The sequence below is a fragment of the Lampetra planeri genome, chromosome 66, assembly GCF_965212315.1.
Source record: "Lampetra planeri chromosome 66, kcLamPlan1.2.h2, whole genome shotgun sequence".
In the NCBI taxonomy this organism is placed as follows: Eukaryota; Metazoa; Chordata; class Hyperoartia; order Petromyzontiformes; family Petromyzontidae; genus Lampetra; species Lampetra planeri.
This window is the reverse complement of record NC_136172.1, coordinates 1,685,286-1,701,930: the sequence shown is the minus strand read 5'-3', so window position 1 is coordinate 1,701,930 and position 16,645 is coordinate 1,685,286. Positions and strand designations below refer to the sequence as shown.

The following is a 16,645-nucleotide window of genomic DNA, read 5'->3' as shown; positions in this document are numbered from 1 at the left end:
GCAGGAGCGGCGTTTTGGCGGGAACAGCGCCCCGACCCGCCGCCGAAATGGCGGGAGCGGCGCTTTGGCGGGAACCGCGCCCCGACCAGCCGCTCGAAATGGCGGGCCCACCGCGTGGCCCGCATGCCCGGGCCTCCCCCGCCAGCCCCCGCAGCGACGATGGTGTCCTCTCCCCGCGGCTCCGTCGCTCCGTTCCCAATGGCGGCGAAGCAGCAGTGCGATGCCAGTCCCGCCGCTCCGCGTGCAGCGCCATCTCTCTCTCTCTCTGTCACCGGGGCTGCCATCCCCGGGGCTGTCTGAAGGATGGTCGTCACACCGTCCCCGTCGTACGAAGGCGTCCAGGTGAGTTTTATATTTGTTTTTCGTGTGCCCATTTTACTTCCCTAGGATAACACCTAGCAATATCTATTTTTCCACAACTTCTGACGCCAAATGTAGTAGTAGGTTCTAATTAGGTGCACACACACGCAGCTTGGAGGCAACACTATTTATTAAACGGTAAATAATATAACACTCTACATGAGGTGGTGACCACCTTCCTCAACTCACTAACACTCTGGAACACGACACAGACTGGACCAGGCAGGCAACGGCCTGCCTGGCCCAGGAAGACGACTCGGGACTTGACGACTCGTGATGTCTTCCCTTTGGAGTACAGTACAACAGCAGCCCCGCTCTGCGTTCACACCACGCTTATATTTGGTTTCGCGTGGCTGGCTCCGCCCCGGCGTGGCTGGCTCTCTTCAGGCCACGCCTCCCTTCCCAGGACACGCCCCACTTCCCCCACCCCTGGGAAGGTCCGGATCCCTCCACCACGTGACCCGCCAGGCACCCCCTTGGGGCCCACAGCCTTCGTACAGGCCAACACAGTAGTGACCGTTCTGTCACTACACATGTGGGGAACCGAACGACTTTACTATCGAGGACTCGGTCAGAGTGGGGCAGATTTGTGATTGACAGAAATTGTAACTAGGAATAATCTCTAATACTTAATAAATAATCGTTTGAAATGAAGAAGGAGTCATCTTTAAAAGTTCAGGCTTTTGAGTGCAGCAGATGACTTAACGTTTGGTGAAATTAACGTTATAAAAGGGAACGGCAAGTAATTTTAAATTGTAATAACAATGAGAGCCAGTGGCCTTTTTCTTTTTAAAAAGAGTTGCTCTCCCTGACAGAGAATTAAACCTTGGTCTCCCGCGTGACAGGCGGGGATACTAACCACATTACTATCGAGGACTCACTCAGAATGCGACTGATTCTAGATTGACTGATATTATAACAAGTAGAAATGAACCCATATACTCGGCATATTACCGATTGAAATGAAGAGGGGTTCATCTTTAAAAGTTCAAGCTGGTTAGAGCAGCAGGTTACCTAACGATTAGGGAAAATCACGTGATTAAAGTCAAGAGGAAGTCCTTTCAAATAGTAATAACAATAAGGAGAGCCAGAGGCCAAAACATTTTTTAAAAGAATAGTTCTCCCCGTCGGGGAATTTAACCCTGGTCTCCCGCGTTCCATGTTGGGAAACTAACGACGTTACTATCGAGGACTCGGTCAGAGTGGGGCTAATTCGTGATTGACAGCAATTATAACAGAAAAAAACTCATGTTCTCAGTAGATAATAGCTTGAAATGAAGAAGGATTCATTTTTAAAAGTTCAGGCTTTTGAGTGCAGCAGGTGACTCAACGTTTGGTGAAATTAACGTGATAAAAGGGAACAGCAAGTAATTTTAAATTGTAATAACAATGAGAGCCAGTGGCCATTTTCTTTTTTAAAAGAGTTCTCCCGACGGGGAATTGAACCCCGGTCTCCCGCGTGACAAGCGGGGATACTAACCACAATACTATCGAGGACTCGCTCAGAATGAGGCTGATTGTAGATTGACTGAAATTATAAGAAGTAGAAATGAACCCATATACTCGGCATATTACCGATTGAAATGAAGAGCGGTTTATCTTTAAAAGTTCAAGCTGGTTAGAGCATCAGGTTACTTAACAATTGGTGAAAATCACGTGATTAAAGTCAAGAGCAAGTCCTTTTAAATTGTAATAACAATGAGAGCCAGTGGCCATTTTTTTAAAAAGAGTTGCTCTCCCCGACGGGGAATTGAACCCTGGTCTCCCGCGTTACATGTGGGGAACCTAACGATTTTACTGTCGAGGACTCGGTCAGAGTGGGGCAGATTTGTGATTGACAGAAATTGTAACTAGGACTTAATAAATAATCGTTTGAAATGAAGAAGGAGTCATCTTTAAAAGTTCAGGCTTTTGAGTGCAGCAGATGACTTAACGTTTGGTGAAATTAACGTTATAAAAGGGAACAGCAAGTGATTTTAAATTGTAATAACAATGAGAGCCAGTGGCCAAAACATTTTAAAAAGTGTAGCTCTCCCCGACGGGGAATTGAACCCTGGTCTCCCGCGTTACATGTGTAGTGGTGATACGCGCTGGGGTAGGGATCGTGTGTCAGCGCGTAGTGATTGGCTGTGTGTGTTGGTGACGCGCGCTGACGGTGAAGGATCAGGGGTCAGCGCGGGGTCATGGGTTATGTGGTAGTGATTGGCTGTGTGCCGGTGACGCGCTTGAGAGGGAGTGATCGTGTGGCAGCGCGGCGTGATTGGTTGTGTAGTGGTAACACGCGCTGGGGAAAACGGATCGTAGGAACAGCGCGTCGTGATTGGTCAACTAAGGAGCGATGCTCACGTCGAGGTCTGCATACACTCCGTCTCCCGTGAGCGGGGACTATATAAGGGGATGCGCACAGGCGCACGGGGAGGGAGTACCAGCGAAGACTGAAGACGGAGGAGGAGGCGGAACCCTGGGACCCGGGGCCGAACGTCCGTGAGAGGGCCGGCTCGTGGGACTCAGAGGTTGTGGCCCACGCCCAAGCTGGGGTGGGCCTGTAGGCTCCACGGACGTTACGGGGTCAAGTGAAGTGTGTGTAGCCGGAGGAATAGAAGCTACACGAGTCAAGTGAAGTGTGTGTAGCCGGAGGAATAGAAGCTACACGAGTCAAGTGAAGTGTGTGTAGCCGGAGGAATAGAAGCTACACGAGTTAAGTGAAGTGTGTGTAGCCAGAGGAATAGAAGCTACACGAGTCAAGTGAAGTGTGTGTAGCCGGAGGAATAGTAACTACACGTGTCGAGTGAAGTGTGTGTCGTCCGAGGAATAGAGACCACTCGTTGTATAGTGACAAGTCAAGATTTAATAAAAAGTGTGTTACCCGTCAAGGAGTTTCCTGCCGTCATTCAAATACTTCAACTGGCGTCAGAAGTGAAACAGTCTTCCAAGCATGGATACAAGGAAGACCCGTCGGACTCACGAGATTGACCACGAGGATAACCTTGACGACTCGGGCCAGCTGGCATCGGGGGGTGAGGAAGAAGAAATGCCGACGCCGCAGGATCCGCCGAGGGCGCCGGACGAGCGATTGGGGACCGAAGCCGTGCTCCGCGAGGCGCACTCCCGTCTGGCGGAGCTGCTGCTCGCCGCCGCGTCCATCCTGGCGGAGATCAGCACGTCGGGAGGAGCGGGGACGTCAGCGGACATTCAACAGGGTCGCCCCGCGGATTCCCGCCAAAATGACTGGGGGATTCCCGCCCTTTCTACTGCGCGGCCATCTTTTGGCGGGAACGGCGAGCACCACGTGGCGGCGGTTCTCCAAGCGCGCCCGCTTACGTCATCAACGCGCGCTGCGGACCGCCATCAGACACCCGCGTTACATGTGGGGAACCTAACGATTTTACTGTCGAGGACTCGGTCAGAGTGGGGCAGATTTGTGATTGACAGAAATTGTAACTAGGACTTAATAAATAATCGTTTGAAATGAAGAAGGAGTCATCTTTAAAAGTTCAGGCTTTTGAGTGCAGCAGATGACTTAACGTTTGGTGAAATTAACGTTATAAAAGGGAACAGCAAGTGATTTTAAATTGTAATAACAATGAGAGCCAGTGGCCAAAACATTTTAAAAAGTGTAGCTCTCCCCGACGGGGAATTGAACCCTGGTCTCCCGCGTTACATGTGTAGTGGTGATACGCGCTGGGGTAGGGATCGTGTGTCAGCGCGTAGTGATTGGCTGTGTGTGTTGGTGACGCGCGCTGACGGTGAAGGATCAGGGGTCAGCGCGGGGTCATGGGTTATGTGGTAGTGATTGGCTGTGTGCCGGTGACGCGCTTGAGAGGGAGTGATCGTGTGGCAGCGCGGCGTGATTGGTTGTGTAGTGGTAACACGCGCTGGGGAAAACGGATCGTAGGAACAGCGCGTCGTGATTGGTCAACTAAGGAGCGATGCTCACGTCGAGGTCTGCATACACTCCGTCTCCCGTGAGCGGGGACTATATAAGGGGATGCGCACAGGCGCACGGGGAGGGAGTACCAGCGAAGACTGAAGACGGAGGAGGAGGCGGAACCCTGGGACCCGGGGCCGAACGTCCGTGAGAGGGCCGGCTCGTGGGACTCAGAGGTTGTGGCCCACGCCCAAGCTGGGGTGGGCCTGTAGGCTCCACGGACGTTACGGGGTCAAGTGAAGTGTGTGTAGCCGGAGGAATAGAAGCTACACGAGTCAAGTGAAGTGTGTGTAGCCGGAGGAATAGAAGCTACACGAGTCAAGTGAAGTGTGTGTAGCCGGAGGAATAGAAGCTACACGAGTTAAGTGAAGTGTGTGTAGCCAGAGGAATAGAAGCTACACGAGTCAAGTGAAGTGTGTGTAGCCGGAGGAATAGTAACTACACGTGTCGAGTGAAGTGTGTGTCGTCCGAGGAATAGAGACCACTCGTTGTATAGTGACAAGTCAAGATTTAATAAAAAGTGTGTTACCCGTCAAGGAGTTTCCTGCCGTCATTCAAATACTTCAACTGGCGTCAGAAGTGAAACAGTCTTCCAAGCATGGATACAAGGAAGACCCGTCGGACTCACGAGATTGACCACGAGGATAACCTTGACGACTCGGGCCAGCTGGCATCTGGGGGTGAGGAAGAAGAAATGCCGACGCCGCAGGATCCGCCGAGGGCGCCGGACGAGCGATTGGGGACCGAAGCCGTGCTCCGCGAGGCGCACTCCCGTCTGGCGGAGCTGCTGCTCGCCGCCGCGTCCATCCTGGCGGAGATCAGCACGTCGGGAGGAGCGGGGACGTCAGCGGACATTCAACAGGGTCGCCCCGCGGATTCCCGCCAAAATGACTGGGGGATTCCCGCCCTTTCTACTGCGCGGCCATCTTTTGGCGGGAACGGCGAGCACCACGTGGCGGCGGTTCTCCAAGCGCGCCCGCTTACGTCATCAACGCGCGCTGCGGACCGCCATCAGACACCTGCCATTGGGGCCGCCATCTCGCACACCGACGGAGCGGCGGAGAGGAACCACGAGGCAGAGGACGACTTCATCTTTCAACAGCGCCTTCTAACATTGTCAGCCTTCAAGGCGGATGGCGGGGACTGGGGCCAATTCCAGCGCAGATTTCTGGCGCATCAGGAAATGTCCGCCTGGTCCGACGCTACGGCGCTGCGGGCACTGCCTGCCATGTTGGACGACAACGCGCTCGCGGCCTTCACGTCAGCACGGAGGTCGGACCGCTCCACGCTTAAGGCCGCGTTGGGTCTCATGGCCAAGTTCTACGGACCTCCCTCGGCGTGTCGCCATCATTTTTACGCAAGGCGGAAGGCGGACATGGAGACCGTGCTCGCCTACCGGACGGCGTTGCTGGCTCTCGCCGACGCCGCGTTCCCTCGTATGGACGAGGAGGGCCAGGACGCGTTGGTCTTGGAGCAAGTGCTCAAGTTGGCCCAGGACCTGGGGGTCCCCATCAACACGGCCGACGAGATCGATATTTCTTCCTTGCGGGTCACAACAAGTATACAGGCGCACAAGGTCCTTCAACGTAAACAGGCAGTCGTCTGCAACGCTGCCGTGGCCTCAGCTCCGGGCCCGGTGGTCACCGAACCCCAAGTTGTCAGCCCACGAGAGGAGGCGTTCACCACGGGACGACCGGGGGACTGGAGGTCGGGGGGTCGTTCGCCTCTGCGATCGGCCCGCAAGCTGGAGCAACCGAGATCTCCGACGACCCTCATCACGTGTTATAACTGCGGCCTCCGGAGCCACGTGGCGTCCGGTTGCCGCGCTCCACGTCAGCGCGCCATGGGACCTCGGCTGAACGACGACCAAGGCCCCAAGTCGTCCCTACTAACCCCGGCAAGTCGCGGCACCTCACATGCTCGGCCTACATGCACGACACACATGGGCCATCGCGTTGCGGCGGAGGAGAGCCGGTTAGGGTTTGGGGATTCGGTTCGGCAAGGGGGGTTCGGCCGGGACCGGGGGGGACATTAAATGGTCGGAGTTGTGGCACAGAATAGTGGCTGCCTCGGCGGGATCATCCGTCGTTACGGGATTCATTGATGGGGTCGAGGTCAGGGTGTTAGTGGACACTGGGGCGTCGGCGACTATTATATCGGACCTCATTTACAACATTCTCCCCGTCCAATGTCGACCGCTGCTCCCAGTGGACGTGCCATTTTACGCCGCTAATGGGGGATCGTTGGGTATTATCGGTCAGATTAGGGCGTCCATTTGCATTGGAGATATAAAATTGTCGGGACCCGTTTTCGTTTCTTCTTCCTTGGCGGTTCCTTGTCTATTGGGCACAGATTTTTTGGCTAAAATGCCCATTAAAATTCTCATCGATCAGCGTTGCATTGAACTACCATCGGGTCGCCGTATTTCATTTTTGACGAACCCTACTGAAATTCGGACGGCGTGCGCTACGATACAAGCGTTGGCGACACAGACCGTACACGTGCCCCCGGGTTCACAGATGTTAATTCCCCTCCGGTTGCGGAAACCGTGGGTGGGGGAGACCTCGGAACAAAGCATGCTTTTGGGTCCTTCAATTAGGGCTGTCGGAGGTCTCGATTTGTCGGTGGCTCACACTTTGGTTCTGGCTGACAAGGACCCGTTTGTGATGGTTTTAAATGCTGGGTCGCGGCCGGCCGTTATTCAGCAGGGCACCGTGCTAGCTCACGCGGCACGGGTCCCTGCGGAAGAGCAGCTGGTTGCGCAGGTTGATCCGAGCCCCACGCGGAACATTACAGTGAGGGAGGACCTTGGATGGGTCGATTCGCTGTGCGCGGACTCGAACGATTTGTCAACGGTACAGTTGGGTGCGCTGCGTGCGTTGCTGATAGAGTTTTCTGATGTGTTCAGTAAGCATAAGTATGACATTGGGTGCACGAACCTGTTACGCCACCATATTGAAACGGGCGATGCGGCACCGGTCAGGCAAAATCCCTTCCGACTGAGTCCTGCTGAGAAGGAACACGTTCAGTCGGCCGTCAACGATATGCTGGAAGCCGACATTATTTCGCCTTCTTCCAGTCCTTGGGGAGCACCTATTGTGCTGGTTAAAAAGCAGGACGGGTCGTTGCGATTTTTCGTAGATTTCCGTCGCCTGAATAAAATCTCTGTGGCTGACGCGTATCCGCTCCCCAGAATGGACGAGTCCCTCGATGCATTGTCTGGTGCGCGATATTTTTCGACTCTTGATTTATTATCGGGATTCTGGCAGTTGAAACTCGACGACGAGTCTAAACCTAAGACAGCATTTCGGACTCCAGGGGGCCTGTTCCAGTTTAACCGGTTACCCATGGGACTTCACTCCGCTCCCGCGACGTTTCAGCGCCTTATGGAGTTGGTTTTGTCGGGCTTGCAATGGGATACGTGCTTGATTTACCTTGACGATGTCATTGTTTTCAGTAAGACGTTTGAGGAACACCTCCAGCGATTGAGAAGGGTGTTCTTGAGAATGCGATCGGCTAATTTAAAGTTTAAACCGGCCAAATGCCACCTTCTTCGTACGTCCGTTAGATACTTGGGCCACATTGTCGACTCTTCGGGGATCTCTACCGATCCCGCGAAGACGGACTGTGTCAGTTCATGGCCGACGCCCATGTCAGTTTCAGACGTGCGCAGTTTCATCGGTTTTGCTTCTTATTACCGCCGATTCGTTGAGCATTTCGCCACCATTGCAAAATCCTTGCACACTCTAACGGCAAAAGGAGTCAAGTTCCGATGGGGACCGGAAGAGGAGGCCGCGTTCTGCTCCCTCCGGGACGCCTTGGTGGGTGCCCCACCCTTGCGTTATCCTGACTTTGCGAGTCCCTTCTTGCTAGACACGGATGCTAGCAACACGGGCATTGGGGGGGTGCTCTCGCAAGTCGTTGGGAGAGTCGAAAGGGTGGTCGCCTATGGTAGCAGGGTATTGTCACCGGCGGAGCAGCGCTACTGCGTCACCCGTCGCGAGCTGCTTGCTATTGTTTTTTTTGTACAACAATTTAGACCGTATCTCTATGGCCGTCACTTTACGGTCCGGACGGACCACGCGGCGCTTCAGTATTCATTGAGGGTCGCCCAACCCTCGGGCCAATTGTCACGGTGGTTGGAAGTCCTCCAGGACTATCAGTTCACGACTACATACCGTAAGGGGTTGCGCCACACAAACGCCGATGCCCTGTCGCGATTGTCGCCTTGTCACAAATGTGCGTGCTTATCGGGATCGGCGCGGTGTAAACTGACAGTTGGGGAAGGTATGGGGGCGTTGGCTGCGACCGCGGGTGCACCAATCGGGGATGTTCCCGCTACCCCTGAGGGAGAGGACTCGCTACTCTCACTGTTGCTGATTGAGTGGGGCCGTCTCCAAATGGAAGACAGCTCCCTGCTAGCATTGCTCCGCAGGCTGGGGGGTCCCGAGGAGGGCCGGGAGCGAACTGGCTCCTGGGTACTTAAGCAAGGCCTATTAATGAGATGGGATAGTTTGTCCCGGCGGCACGCACTTGTGGTGCCATCCGCTGTGAGGGGGAAAGTTGTCCTGGCCGCACATGAACGCCTCTTGCATTTGGGAGGAAACAAAACGCTTGCTCTGCTTCAGCGTGACTATTATTGGCCGGGGATGGAGAGTGACGTGGTGAATATTCTAAAGGGATGTGTTGATTGCGCCAGACAGAAACCACCGCCCGTGGCATCTAATCCACCGCTGCAATCTATTCAGGTCTCGCGCACTAACGAGCTCGTTGCGCTCGATATTTTGGGGCCTTCTCCAGTCACGCCTAGGGGTAATAAGTACCTGTTGGTGGGTGTCGAATATTTTACCCGGTGGCCTATGGCGTGGCCACTCGCCAACCAGTCGGCGGCGGCTGTGACGGACGCCTTTGTCCAGGTCTACGTCCTGGACAAGGGGGCTCCCGAACGCTTGCTGACCGACCAAGGGAAACATTTTTCAAGTAAATTGCTGCAAGAGGTGTGCGACCTATTGGGTACTAAGAAGGTGCGTAACTCCCCGTACCACCCACAGACGGACGGGATGGTGGAGAGACTCCACAGGACTTTTACTTCTATGCTGTGCCAGCAGGTGTGTGAGGCACATGTTGATTGGGACCTGCAGGTCCCGGGGGTCCTCGCCGCGTATAGAATGGCCCCCCATTCAGCAACGGGATTTTCCCCATTCTATCTGATGTACGGTCAGGAAGCCGACCCGCCCATGGAAACGCAGCTGGGCCTGTCCGCACCACGAACAAATTCGAAATTGGCAGAACATATTAAATTTAATATCCATAAGCTGACAGAGGCAAGGGAGGCCGCACGGCTTAATTCGCGGGCTCGCCAAATTGCAAACGAGCGGTTGCGTGCACGGAAGGTGTCCGTGCACGACTGGAAACCAGGTGATAGGGCCTGGCTGCATTGCCCTCAGGCACCTTTGGCTACGTCGCCTAAATTGTTGAAGCCATGGCGGGGACCCGTGGAGGTCGTGCGGGTTGCACGCCCCCAGTGCGTTCAAATAAAATGGGGAAAGCGCCGTTGGTACGTCCACCCCTCCCGACTGAAACCGTTCTCGCCTCCATATGGCCTCCCTTTGTGTCGTGAGGGCCGAGCATGTGACGTGACCGACGACCCAAGGGGGGAAATGTCTCTGCCTGATCCTCACATGTCTCCGCCTGATCCGCTCCCAGGTGTCTCGGAACTGACAGCTGCCGACCACCGGCGGCCGGATCTTCGCGGCGCGGCCGGTCCTTCCAGGCCCGAGCAGCCGGAGCCACCGGACGGTCGTCAGCGTCCCGTCCCATACGACGGACCGGCCAGGCGGACTCGCGCTAGGTCGCGCTACTTGTTATGATCTACCGATTGAGGAGTCGAGGCGGCCGGAGCGCCTCGTCACTGCATGTAGTCGCAGAGACACTGGACGCGTTCATTTTCTGGAATTCGCTTTTATTGTGTTGTTCGTCGGGCTGTACATAGCTTCTTATCTAGGTGTTGTGTGTGTTGTTGTTGACTTTTATTGTGTTGGTTGTCGATTTGTACATAGGTTGTTGTTGTTGTTGTTGTTGTTGTGTTGTTGTTGTTGCGTTGCGGGGCACACTGGGGGGTGGGGTTTTTCTTGTGTTGACGTTGTGTTGTGTTGTTGTTTAGCAGCCTGGCCGGCTGCGAGCTATATGGGAGGGGGTGATGTAGTGGTGATACGCGCTGGGGTAGGGATCGTGTGTCAGCGCGTAGTGATTGGCTGTGTGTGTTGGTGACACGCGCTGACGGTGAAGGATCAGGGGTCAGCGCGGGGTCATGGGTTATGTGGTAGTGATTGGCTGTGTGCCGGTGACGCTCTTGAGAGGGAGTGATCGTGTGGCAGCGCGGCGTGATTGGTTGTGTAGTGGTAACACGCGCTGGGGAAAACGGATCGTAGGAACAGCGCGTCGTGATTGGTCAACTAAGGAGCGATGCTCACGTCGAGGTCCGCATACACTCCGTCTCCCGTGAGCGGGGACTATATAAGGGGATGCGCACAGGCGCACGGGGAGGGAGTACCAGCGAAGACTGAAGACGGAGGAGGAGGCGGAACCCTGGGACCCGGGGACGAACGTCCGTGAGAGGGCCGGCTCGTGTGACTCAGAGGTTGTGGCCCACGCCCAAGCTGGGGTGGGCCTGTAGGCTCCACGGACGTTACGGGGTCAAGTGAAGTGTGTGTAGCCGGAGGAATAGAAGCTACACGAGTCAAGTGAAGTGTGTGTAGCCGGAGGAATAGAAGCTACACGAGTCAAGTGAAGTGTGTGTAGCCGAAGGATTAGAAGCTACACGAGTCAAGTGAAGTGTGTGTAGCCGGAGGAATAGTAACTATACGTGTCGAGTGAAGTGTGTGTCGTCCGAGGAATAGAGACCACTCGTTGTATCGTGACAAGTCAAGATTTAATAAAAAGTGTGTTACCCGTCAAGGAGTTTCCTGCCGTCATTCAAATACTTCACATGTGGGAAATATAACGGCTTTACTATCGAGGACTCGGTCAGAGTGGGGCAGATTTGTGATTGACAGAAATTATAACTAGAAATAATCTCTAATACTCAATAAATAATAGCTTGAAATGTTGTAGGATTCATCTTTAAAAGTTAAGGCTTTTGAGTGCCGCAGGTGATTCAACGTTTGGTGAAATTAACGTTATAAAAGGGAACAGCAAGTGATTTTAAATTGTAATAACAATGAGAGCCAGTGGCCAAAACATTTTAAAAAGTGTAGCTCTCCCCGATGGGGAATTGAACCCCAGTCTCCCGCGTGACAGGCGGGGATACTAACCACTATACTATCTAGGACTCGCTCAAAATTCGACTGATTCTAGATTGACTGATATTATAACAAGTAGAAATGAACCCATATACTCGGCATATTACCGATTGAAATGAAGAGGGGTTATCTTTAAAAGTTCAAGCTGGTTAGAGAAGCAGGTTACCTAACAATTAGGGAAAATCACGTGATTAATGTCAAGAGCAAGTCCTTTCAAATAGTAATAACAATAAGGAGAGCCAGAGGCCAAAACATTTTTAAAAGAGTAGTTCTCCCCGACGGGGAATTGAACCCTGGTTTCCCACGTTCCATTTGGGGAAACTAACGACGTTACTATCGAGGACTCGGTCAGAGTGGGGCTAATTCGTGATTGACAGCAATTATAACAGAAAAAAACTCATATTCTCAGTAGATAATAGCTTGAAATGAAGAAGGATTCATCTTTAAAAGTTCAGGCTTTTGTGTGCAGCAGGTGACTCAACGTTTGGTGAAATTAACGTGATAAAAGGGAACAGCAAGTAATTTTAAATTGTAATAACAATGAGAGCCAGTCTACATTTTCTTTTTTAAAAAGAGTTGCTCTCCCAGACGGGGAATTGAACCCCGGTTTCCCTCGTGACAGGCGGGGATACTAACCTCTATACTATCGAGGACCCGCTCAGAATGCGACTGATTCTAGATTGACTGATATTATAACAAGTAGAAATGAACCCATATTCTCGGCATATTACTGGTTGAAATGAAGAGGTTTTTATCTTTAAAAGTTCAAGCTGGTTAGAGCAGCAGGTTACCTAACGATTAGGGAAAATCACGTGATTAAAGTCAAGAGCAAGTCCTTTCAAATAGTAATAACAATAAGGAGAGCCAGAGGCCAAAACATTTTTAAAAGAGCAGTTCTCCCAGACGTGGAATTGAACCCTGGTCTCCCGCGTTCCATGTGGGGAAACTAACGACGTTACTATCGAGGACTCGGTCAGAGTGGGGCAGATTTGTGATTGACAGAAATTATAACTAGAAATAATCTCTAATACTTAATAAATAGTCGTTTGAAATGAAGAAGGAGTCATCTTTAAAAGTTCAGGCTTTTGAGTGCAGCAGGTGGCTCAACGTTTGGTGTAATTAACGTGATAAAAGGGTACAGCAAGTAATTTTAAATTGTAATAACAATGAGAGCCAGTGGTCATTTTTTAGAAAAGAGTTGCTCCCCAGACGGGGAATTGAACCCTGGTCTCCCGCGTTTCATGTGGGGAACCTAACGACTTTACTATCGAGGACTCGGTCAGAGTGGGGCACATTTGTGATTGACAGAAATTATAACTAGGAATAATCTCTAATACTTAATAAATAATCGTTTGAAATGAAGAAGGAGTCATCTTTAAATGTTCAGGCTTTTGAGTGCAGCAGGTGACTTAACGTTTGGTGAAATTAACGTTTATAAGGGAACAGCAAGTGATTTTAAATTGTAATAACAATGAGAGCCAGTGGCCAAAACATTTTAAAAAGTGTAGCTCTCCCCGACGGGGAATTGAACCCTGGTCTCCCGCGTTCCATGTGGGGAAACTAACGACTTTATCATCGAGGACTCGGTCAGAGTGGGGCTAATTCGTGATTGACAGCAATTATAAAAAAAACTCATATCCTCAGTAAATAATAGCTTGAAATGAAGAAGGATTCATCTTTAAAAGTTCAGGCTTTTGAGTGCAGCAGGTGACTCAACGTTTGGTGAAATTAACGTGATAAAAGGGAACAGCAAGTGATTTTAAATTGAAATAACAATGAGAGCCAGTGGCCAAAACATTTTAAAAAGTGTTGCTCTCCCCGACGGGGAATTGAACCCCGGTCTCCCGCGTGACAGGCGGGGATACTAACCACTATACTATCGAGGACTCGCTCAGAATGCGTCTGATTCTAGATTGACTGATATTATGACAACTAGAAATGAACCCATATACTCTTCATATTACCGATTGAAATGAAGAGGGGTTTATCTTTAAAAGTTCAAGCTGGTTAGAGCAGCAGGTTACTTCATAATTGGTGAAAATCACGTGATTAAAGTCAAGGGCAAGTCCTTTTAAATTGTAATAACAATGAGAGCCAGTGGCCATTTTCTTTTTTAAAAGAGTTACTCTCCCCGACGGGGAATTGAACACTGGTCTCCCGCGTTACATGTGGGGAACCTAACGGCTTTACTATCGAGGACTCGGTCAGGGTGAGGCAGATTTTTGATTGACAGAAATTATAACTAGAAATAATCTCTAATACTCAATAAATAATAGCTTGAAATGTTGAAGGATTCATCTTTAAAAGTTAAGGCTTTTGAGTGCAGCAGGTGACTCAACGTTTGGTGAAATTAACGTGATAAAAGGGAACAGCAAGTAATTTTTAATTTTAATAACAATGAGAGCCAGTGGCCATTTTATTTTTAAAAAGAGTTGCTTTCCCAGACGTGGAATTGAACCCCGGTCTCCCGCGTGACAGTCGGGGATACTAACCACTATACTACCGAGGACTCGCTCAGAATGAGGCTGATTCTAGATTGACTGATATTATAACAAGTAGAAATGAACCCATATTCTCGGCATATTACTGATTGAAATGAAGAGGGGTTTATCTTTAAAAGTTCAAGCTGGTTACAGCAGCAGGTTACCTAACGATTAGGGAAAATCACGTGATTAAAATCAAGAGCAAGTCCTTTCAAATAGTAATAACAATAAGGTGAGCCAGAGGCCAAAACATTTTTTAAAAGGATAGTTCTTCCCGACGGGGAAATGAACCCTGGTCTCCCGCGTTCCATGTGGGGAAACTAACGACATTACTATCGAGGACTCGGTCAGAGTGGGGCTAATTCGTGATTGACAGCAATTATAACAAAACAAACTCATATTCTCAGTAGATAATAGCTTGAAATGAAGAAGGATTCATTTTTAAAAGTTCAGGCTTTTGAGTGCAGCAGGTGGTGAAATTAACGTGATAAAAGGGAACAGCAAGTAATTTTAAATTGTAATAACAATGAGAGCCAGTGGCCATTTTTTAAAAAAAGAGTTGCTCCCCAGACGGGGAATTGAACCCTGATCTCCCGCGTTACATGTGGGGAACCTAACGACTTTACTATCGAGGACTCGGTCAGAGTGGGGCAGATTTGTGATTGACAGAAATTATAACTAGAAATAATCTCTAATACTTAATAAATAATCGTTTGAAATGAAGAAGGAGTCATCTTTAAAAGTTCAGGCTTTTGAGTGCAGCAGGTGACTCAACGTTTGGTGAAATTAACGTGATAAAAGGGAACAGCAAGTGATTTTAAATTGAAATAACAATGAGAGCCAGTGGCCAAAACATTTTAAAAAGTGTTGCTCTCCCCGACGGGGAATTGAACCCCGGTCTCCCGCGTGACAGGCGGGGATACTAACCACTATACTATCGAGGACTCGCTCAGAATGCGACTGATTCTAGATTGACTGATATTATGACAACTAGAAATGAACCCATATACTCTTCATATTACCGATTGAAATGAAGAGGGGTTTATCTTTAAAAGTTCAAGCTGGTTAGAGCAGCAGGTTACTTCATAATTGGTGAAAATCACGTGATTAAAGTCAAGGGCAAGTCCTTTTAAATTGTAATAACAATGAGAGCCAGTGGCCATTTTCTTTTTTAAAAGAGTTACTCTCCCCGACGGGGAATTGAACACTGGTCTCCCGCGTTACATGTGGGGAACCTAACGGCTTTACTATCGAGGACTCGGTCAGGGTGAGGCAGATTTCTGATTGACAGAAATTATAACTAGAAATAATCTCTAATACTCAATAAATAATAGCTTGAAATGTTGAAGGATTCATCTTTAAAAGTTAAGGCTTTTGAGTGCAGCAGGTGACTCAACGTTTGGTGAAATTAACGTGATAAAAGGGAACAGCAAGTAATTTTTAATTTTAATAACAATGAGAGCCAGTGGCCATTTTATTTTTAAAAAGAGTTGCTTTCCCAGACGTGGAATTGAACCCCGGTCTCCCGCGTGACAGTCGGGGATACTAACCACTATACTACCGAGGACTCGCTCAGAATGAGGCTGATTCTAGATTGACTGATATAATAACAAGTAGAAATGAACCCATATTCTCGGCATATTACTGATTGAAATGAAGAGGGGTTTATCTTTAAAAGTTCAAGCTGGTTACAGCAGCAGGTTACCTAACGATTAGGGAAAATCACGTGATTAAAATCAAGAGCAAGTCCTTTCAAATAGTAATAACAATAAGGTGAGCCAGAGGCCAAAACATTTTTTAAAAGGATAGTTCTTCCCGACGGGGAAATGAACCCTGGTCTCCCGCGTTCCATGTGGGGAAACTAACGACGTTACTATCGAGGATGTGAGGGTCGCTAGCCCCCGAGATCCCTCCCTCGATAATACTAACGGCCGGACTAACATCATCAATCGCCCCCCCGGTGCTAAGCGAACCGCCGCTAGGCTCCTCACCCATGGTGTGGGAGCCGTCACCCGAGGATTCCCCTCCACCGCGGGTCCGCGTAGCAGGCATGGTTAACCACGTACGCGCACACCCACACACAGCTCTGCACGGCACTCACCCAACACTGACCACTCACGTTAGGATCGCGCACCTGTGTTACACACGTCGTGAACGTGCGCGCACACACATACAGCTCCACACGCGATACCCACTCTTGCGCCGCTCTGCGCCGCGCTGGCCGCTCACGTTACGATCGCGCACCTGGGGCACGCCGATTACGCACGTAACGAGCACACGCAAGCGGGGCACACGCCGACACAACGACTCAAGCCGCCGCCGTGCGCACGAGACAAACCGTACAACAATGCGCAGCCGATTACGCGCTCGAGCCGCGGGGTCGGGGGTCAGGGGTCCACCACCGCGCCGCACTTTACGCAAGTAACGAGCACACGCAAGCGGGGCACACGCCGACACGACGACTCGTCCCCTCCCCCACTCGCGCGTGCACGTCAACACAAATATCGTACCAGGACGATTCTCCTCTCACACGGCTGCGTAGTCACGCCAACACACAAAAGTGCTCTCCCCGG

The 16,645-nt window shown here is 50.9% G+C and overlaps 2 non-coding genes across 2 annotated transcripts; both read right to left on the bottom strand.

Annotated features, from left to right (window-relative positions):
- Positions 1-13,403: 13,403 nt before the first annotated feature.
- TRNAD-GUC (transfer RNA aspartic acid (anticodon GUC)) lies at positions 13,404-13,475 on the bottom strand. Its single transcript has one exon. It is a non-coding gene; the product is annotated as a tRNA-Asp (tRNA).
- Positions 13,476-14,944: 1,469 nt separating this feature from the next.
- Positions 14,945-15,016, bottom strand: TRNAD-GUC (transfer RNA aspartic acid (anticodon GUC)). The gene has a single exon. It is a non-coding gene; the product is annotated as a tRNA-Asp (tRNA).
- Between the last annotated feature and the right edge of the window lie 1,629 nt (positions 15,017-16,645).